Here is an 8,308-nt window from a genome sequence, read left to right on the forward strand (position 1 = left end):
AAGAAAACAAGGCTTAGGTTCATCCTTCATGTCCTATAAGAATTCCTTTTTATCCACCATCATAATTTTGGCTTCCCTTTCTTTATTTTCTTCCACTTCTTCATGATCAGCAAATGGAATCAATCTAATCACTTTTCCATCCTTCTTGATGGTGTATATATTGAGTTTTCCATCATGTTGTGCCTGCAAATCATACTGCCAGGGCCTACTAAATAATAGGTGGCATGCATCCATGTCAACTATATCACACAAAATTCTATCCTTATACTTTCCAATTTGAAAATCAACCCATGCTTGCTCATTTACAAGAGTTTGTTGACCCTTTGTTAGCCATGAAATCTTATAAGCAAAAGGATGAGGTATCCTCCTAAGTTTTAACTTCTAAACCATCTCAAGAGAAACTAAATTCTTAGTAGATCTTGAGTCAATAATGACTTTAAATACCTTACCTTCATATTTGCAAGCAGTCCTAAAGATGGTTTTCCATTGTGGGTTCCATGGTAGTAGGCACTTTCAAAAGTGTTCTTTTCATCATTAAAATTTCTCCTCTTTCACATACACTATCTAAGTCAGCTATCTCCTTCTCTTTTTATTCATCATCTTGTACCAAATGTGTTCTTCTTTCACCTTGTGAACCTAAACTTGCTCTATCCAGACACCTAGATGCATAATGTCCCTCCTTATTGCAATTGAAACAAATAATCAGACTTGTCCTTCTACCACCAAATCCACCTCTTGAATTGCCTCTTCTACCTTTGAAATTTCCTTCGCTTTGACTAGTTTCTTGCTTTATTTCCTTATGATCTTCATGGTTTTGTCCTCTTCCTTGGAAATTTCCTCTTCCCCTTTAATTTCTTCCTCTTCCTTTGCTATTTTGTTCTTGCCTTCTTTTCAATTTGGCTTCCACCTTCAATGCCAGTTGATAACATTTCTGTACGTTCTTCTTGAATGTTCAACCTCAATCCATTGAGATATCTAGCAAATTTTACACTTTCACATTCACTCTGCTTTGCCCTCTAGCTTAATTTTTGGAATTCTTTAGTATAGACTATAACATCTAGCTCCTTTTGTCTTAAACTTTGTCTCCTTCGATAAAGTTGGATTTCATAATCCTGAAGTAAGTATGTTTGTCTCACCTTGGAACACATCCTTCCCCATGAAGTTATCATGTTCTTACCTTCTTTGACCCTTTCTCCTTGAGTGAAATTCCACCAAGTGAGGGCTGGTCCCTTCAACTTTGACTTGGCAATTTTTACCTTGTCCTTCTTTGCTATATTTTCACATTCAAAATGGTTGTTCAAGGCTTCTATCCAATCCACAACAACATTAGCATCCATCTTTCCTGAGAAGATGGGTAGGTCACCTTTGACATCCTTCTTGCTAACTCTTTCAAGGGCTTCTCTGAAGTATCTTTGGTCTGTAGGTAAGTTAACCACCTCCTACTCAGGGGTATCCTCTTCTTCCCCTTCTTCCTCTTACTTTGAGGAAACCTTTGTTGTCTTTTCCATTCGGCCCTTTAGCTTCTCAAATTCATCCAATAACCACTTATTGATTTTCTTATGTTCTTGCATCTTCTTTGCCAGTTCAACATTGGTGACCATGTTTGATGTTTCAGCTTTTGACTCTGATCTAGACATAAAATCTAATTGCCTCAGGAGCTTTCCCCAAGCTTTGATACCAAAAATGATGTCGAGTTTAAACTCAATGGAAGCAAAAACAAAAGGAACCAGCACTAGAAAGAGATAGATAATAATAATGTTCTTATAAATTCATCAAATAAACAATAAATACACTTTCTTTCTTACAGATTTCTTCTTCCTATAATTTCATATCCAAAAACTTGACCTAAACCTAAACTAAAAACTCTATTTATACTTGCTATGAAATATTCTAGATTATTACAAAATAGGAAAACCTACCCAAAGAGACTTCCTACCAAAACAACTTATAGAAAGCTCTAGATCAATATAAAATATGGAAGAATGACCCCACAATGATCTACACGAATCCCAAGAAAAGATCTTATCCTAATGATGAAATCAAGATAAATTCTTCATGTAGAAATCACATCCAAAATATTTTATGTGGGTGCTCCTATACCACCTTCCTTTTTCTCTACTCAGTTCACCTTTTTCTTTTCTTCATCTTCTTCTTTTTCAATGATTTGCATCCATTCAACATTCAACTAGGAACCAAAATCTCACTTGATGATCACCTTTATTAGTAATATTTCACCTTCTAAAGTCCTTCAAATTTTATTGCTTAACCATGATCATAGATCTCATATGCAATGTATTTAGTCACTTAGAAAATGGAACTTTTATTGAACTTTGTGCTCATCCTTATCTTGCTTCAATCTCTATCACATGATATCAATTTCACTTTTCTAGTCATAGATCTTGTAACAAACTTTGACTTTAGCCTTTTAACTACTTGAATATTATTTATTTCCATCATAAGTTGGCCTCAAATTCCATGTTTCTCAACTTGTTCTTCCAGCTCATACTTGGTGAAAATTACATTTTACTTGAGTAATATATCACTCGATTAATACTTTAATTACTTTATTAATACTGAACTTTAGCTTCTCTTTGACAACTTCTTCATTACAACTGTAGTTACTCAATGAATACAATATTCCTTCTTTCACCTTGTTACTCGATATAGTTTATATATTTGGGAGAGTACATAATATTTTTCATTACATTACATGATTACATGATTGTAAAATAATCAAGCCAACATTACATTATCACAGTCCAACTCATTTAACACTAGTAGAAATTGCCTCTTTTTTCGATGCATAATTGGTTGAATTTTCTACCCAAATTGGTTGAATGATCCAAAAATGGCTTTGTCGATATTTTTATCATCAAAAGTTCAAAAATCTTTGTTTACATTGGACTCTTGATGCACGTCCTTTTCAAAATCAGTACCAACATTTGGTCATCATGGTTGTCAAAACTTTGACCAATGCTGGTCGAAAAGACTGGCCCATTCAACCAAGATGCCAAAGCCACAATGGTTCCCTTGTGAGTGACTTTGTTGGAAGTTCAACTATGTCTGGTTGAATGTTAAACTAAAATTAGTCAAAAGTTTAATGAGTATAGAAGGTTTAAAAAAACACACCTAAAGATAAATATCTAGAGTAATCGCCAATGAAATCCTAGTCAATGATTAGTATATATATTTATCTTCAAGTGTTACTTTTCATTCTTAATGCCTAATCCATGAGAAGCTAGTCCAAAATTTACTTTCAGAAGTTTGATTAGAATTTAAGGCATCTAGATTGGGTCTATGGAAATATACAAGAAGGAGAAGGAGAGACTTTAGAAAGAGACTGCACGATAGAAATAATAGCTAGACAACATAGAGGATATTATGGGAGCACTGGATAGAATCTAGGAAAGTGTTGCAGTAGGTACTATGACATTGGAATCCCTTGCAAGTGCCTTTGAAAGTTTATAGTCCAAATATCAGGAGGACTACAAGTTGTACAATTTTCATGTATTGCATCTCCATTTTCTTTGCCTTTGAGAATTTATAGTCCAAATTTTATGAAAATCTAATTAATATAATGTCTGTCGATGTTTTCATGAAATCTAATGAATCAACTAATCTATTTTTTAAAATAGTTTAAATCAACCAAACCAATTGCAAAAGTGGCAAAATGATGATAAACATGGTATTGGGAGCTAAGACAAAATTTGGCAACAAAAGCATTAGTTAAAATTTTCACAATTCAAGGCTTTTACATGAAAATATTATGATTGCATAAGCAATTTAGCCAAAATAAGCTTTAACTGACTAGCATGATTTTGGCAATCATAGTGACTGAATAGCCATATTGAACCAAAATGTCTAAAACAACACCATCATTAGCACCATACCCTACAACTGCCATTGCACCCCATGGAATAACACTAAACAATGCAGCTTGCTTCAAATTGACATTAAATACCTATATGCAAAGATGGAAGTGACCTTATCATATCTGTGCTTGAATTCAAATGTAGTGAAAATTTCAATATGAATGAATGAAAATTGTATTGATGACTCTTGTGATTTTGGTTTGACATATTCCTTGATTAAAATTGTTTTGAAAAAAAGAGTATGCATTGCGATTAGAAAAAAGGTTACAATTTTGAAATATACTTGCATCCAAGAGAGAATAAAAAAATAACCCTAATGACAACAAAAGAAAAAAAATTAGAAAAAAAAGATGGACTTGTGATGTTCAATTAAAGATACCCTTTTCTATAAATCTTACCCAATTATTTGTAACATTTTCAACTATTATTGCCCATGTTGGTAACTTAGAAAATAATATACGAAAATGAGGCATTCTTTAAGTAGTCTGGATAGTGGATTTTTTAGTAGACATTGGAGAATACTCAATTCCATCATGACTAAGAAAAAGTTCTAATTTTGATATTGTAGAAGCAAGTAAGATTATCACATTATCAAGATGAAATCTAGCCTTTGAGAGGCCTACTGTTGTAATTTATTCCATACTAGGAAACCACCTTGAATAACAAGAAAAAAGTTAACATATTGAAGTTATCTTGAGAATCTACAGTTGAATAGTGAAAACAAAGAGGCAAGACATTTTGATTGAATACCATGGGTAAAAGTTCTTTAATACCATATGATGAAGACAACATTAACATGATAATGAAAAGGAATTGAATTAATTTAGTGAAGTGATTTTTTGAAGTCTTACCTTGAAATAGACTAATAAAATCTCAAATAGTTCATAAGCCATGTAGATCTGACGCATTCAAGAAGAAAATACTTATACAAAATGAAGCCAAATAATGTGAGACAAGTTGAGTATTGGCCCTTCTAGTCTGTTATTTGATATTTTCTTGACAATGACATATTCAAATTGCACTTATGAGCAAACACCTAGAATGAATGAAATTGATTAAATAATGAAGGTATGTTAGTTTGAGCTTCACTTGGTTTCGAGAATACTTTAATAATCTCTACTTAACAAGGCCAACCACATGAAGGTGGGAAGCTCATCTAGCCTCACCCCCTACCCCTAACATCAATCTAAATTCCCCATTAATATATGATTACATACTTCATTCATTCATTCATCCATTATGAACTATAACATTCAATCAATACAATCACATAACATTCATTAATATGATATAATGTTCATTAATATGATATAAAATTCATTAATACTAAACACTACTACAGAATTCATTAACACATAGAAATATTCATCAACATGACATAAAATTCAATATTAATACGCAAAATTCATAGATAATTACTTAAAATAATACTCTTTCATTATCCAACAAAGTTTATCAAACAAAATTTATCAAAGAGCATTTCTAATTTTTTTTTTTTCTCTTTTTTCTTAGATTTCTTAAGGAAAAGGCTAATAGGAGCATCAATAATTATGTCATTCTCCTCCTCTTCTAGTTCTAATACCAAATTATGATGTTTCCTCCTACTTTGAGGAGCACGAGGCTGGTGCACTAAAGGGGGGTCTCCTGCAATAACAAGTAAATGAGTTAAATTCACATTTTTTTTTGGTACTGTTACAAGTATTTCATTAACTAGTACAACATAACATGCATTTTTCTTTACATAACAATGCCAAATCATGTACAATAACATTTTGATTGGCCACCACCTCAACATGTTGAACACTTCGAACATGCTCTACTCGTTTATCATAATGTTCAACATGCTCTAAAATATTCAAAAAAAGGTTACACGTATGGCCAATTGCAATTGAAAATATTTAATTCTATTGATAAAATTACTTAATTTCCAATAAAAAATTAATACCTCCATCACTGTGATGCACATCATGGCCTTCATCATGCACAGGTTCTATGATAGGATTTGAAGGCTATGGTGAAATGTCATGTACATTGTTATCATTGTTTGATATATAAAACATAAATAGTCAATTTATGTTGGAAGTTAACACCAAACATGAAAATTTTCAACTATTCAATTTGATTTACTTTTCATTTGACCAATTTACCTGTGTCTCATTTGGTGCACCATATTCTTCGGTATGGCTTTCAGATTCTTGGCATAGGCGTGCAACCATGACTTTATAGCCTTCCTTCAAAGCATTTTTTTGTCTTCATCCATGGGCTCTACATTGAATTCTGTGTCATGTATTTTTTGCTTAATATTGTAAGTTTTGCATGTATAATTTGTTTTTTTTTTTTTTGCAACCTTATATAAAAAAATTGATATGAAATTCCATTGCTTCTACTTACAAGTCGAGAGTGATGTTTCATATAGCCACCAGAGCCAAGTTTGTGTTGGCCAATCTTTTGTACTCTCACTTCTGTAGCCTTTGATGTGTCCTGTAGTCTATGAAAAGTTTTAAACATGTTAGATTATATATTTACAAAGATCAATAATTAGTGCATGATTACATTCTACTTAATACTATCATGACATACCTTCTTTTTCCCTCTTCTGGTTCAATTCCTTTACCCTGTAGCCTTTTCTCCTTTACCAATGATACAAAGCTATGCACCTTTTACATATGGTGGGCCCAAATAGCTTCAATATCATTTCAAAAAAAGAGTATCATAAAAAACATCATTTCCTACCAAAACATCATGGGATTATTAGTTCAAAATGAGTTATGTATAAGTAAACTACAATTACAATGTAAATAATTTCAACTTTAAAGAATTTGGAAGCTTTGGTACTTTTAACAAAAACATAGTTTTCTTATTCAACAACAATGACCCCACAAATGAACCAATACTAGTAACATAGGCTGATCCAAGAAATGGTTCAGCTTTAGTAGTAGTGGTCTATGTTCTTGTATTAGTTGTAGGTGTATATATTAGTGCTCAAAATAGGTCCATGAGTATAAAATGTAGCCAACAAAAAAACATGATGAAGATATCTACAAGCTCCTTGTTGCTGATATTGTAGTCAGTAGGATCTAAGTGGTGATTGAAGGAGGCATCTGCACTTCATCATGAGCTAAAGCATACATTGTTAGTAATTACATTTGCAATGGATAAAAGATCAAATGGGGTACTAGAAGCATCCCAAACATAAGTTCAATCAATAATGCATGCAAATGTTTAAATGAATGTTTAAAGATTATTTACATGAAGGCTATATGCTACAACCCTCACCATGTTGACCATGTTTCGTAGTTGTCAAAAATTCCTATAAGAAGAACACATCATATTTTAGATCATGATCCATAAGATAGTATAAAATATAAACATCTATTGAACTTTTATTATTACTTAAGATTAATTTTTGCTTACCTTCATATAATGGACTCTATGTATCAATTCATCTTTGAGTGCCTCTGTCTCCTCAATTTTGTTTTGTTCCAGGACAATGGTAATAATTTCTTTACTATATCTATTTATCATCTGAGTAGCCATGAAGTCAGGGTCAACGCTACATGTGATGTCATCTAAAAATGCCACCTCAATTTCAAATTGCATTTGATTTGCTATCATTTTTTCTTTTCCCTATTAATAAGTATCAAGTTGTGACAAGTAAAATTCTATCAAAATAACTCCAAAACCATAAAAAGAAGAACATAATAATACAACATCTATTTCTATATAATTTGTATAATTACACCAATGGTTTACCTTTGTTGAAATAACGAAATCGCCATTATACAAATTATGGTGATGATAATCATTTCATCACCATTATCATAATAAAAATGATCATTTCATCACCATTATCATGACCATAATCGCCTTGATCATCACCATCTTCATCAACATAATAATGATTGTTATCATCACCAAAATCACCATCATATTCTTCATCATCATCATCATCATTATGTAACACTCATTCATGATCATCATTTACTTCATCTTCTGATTCTTCAGTATCTTCTTCTTCCATCACATTATACTTTACTGACCTTCCTCTTGGATCATGTCTAACGACAAGTGACCAACCCAGTTTATGTGGAATGCCAAAGTAAAACACTTGCTCACATTGGCTTGAAAAAACATAGGGCTCATCTCCAACTGGCTCAAATGACCTTGCATTAATAATTGTAAATCCACTATTATGTTCAATAACAATGCTATTAGTATCACTTTGATTCATCTGTAGCCTATACAATTTCATGACAAATAGAACTAATTTGAATGAGTTAATGTCGCAATCTTCAAAATGCCATAGTATCAATTTTTAGATTGTTGAGGATGTATGTCATTTCTAGATGAAATATTAGTGACCCCGAAGACTACGCTTATCCCAAAATCACAAGTTTTCTTTGTTTTGTCTAACATTTTTATTCAAAATTTAAGGC

Source organism: Cupressus sempervirens, chromosome 2, assembly GCF_028749045.1.
Source record: "Cupressus sempervirens isolate cs-2001-9-10 chromosome 2, ASM2874904v1, whole genome shotgun sequence".
Classification (NCBI taxonomy): Eukaryota; Viridiplantae; Streptophyta; class Pinopsida; order Cupressales; family Cupressaceae; genus Cupressus; species Cupressus sempervirens.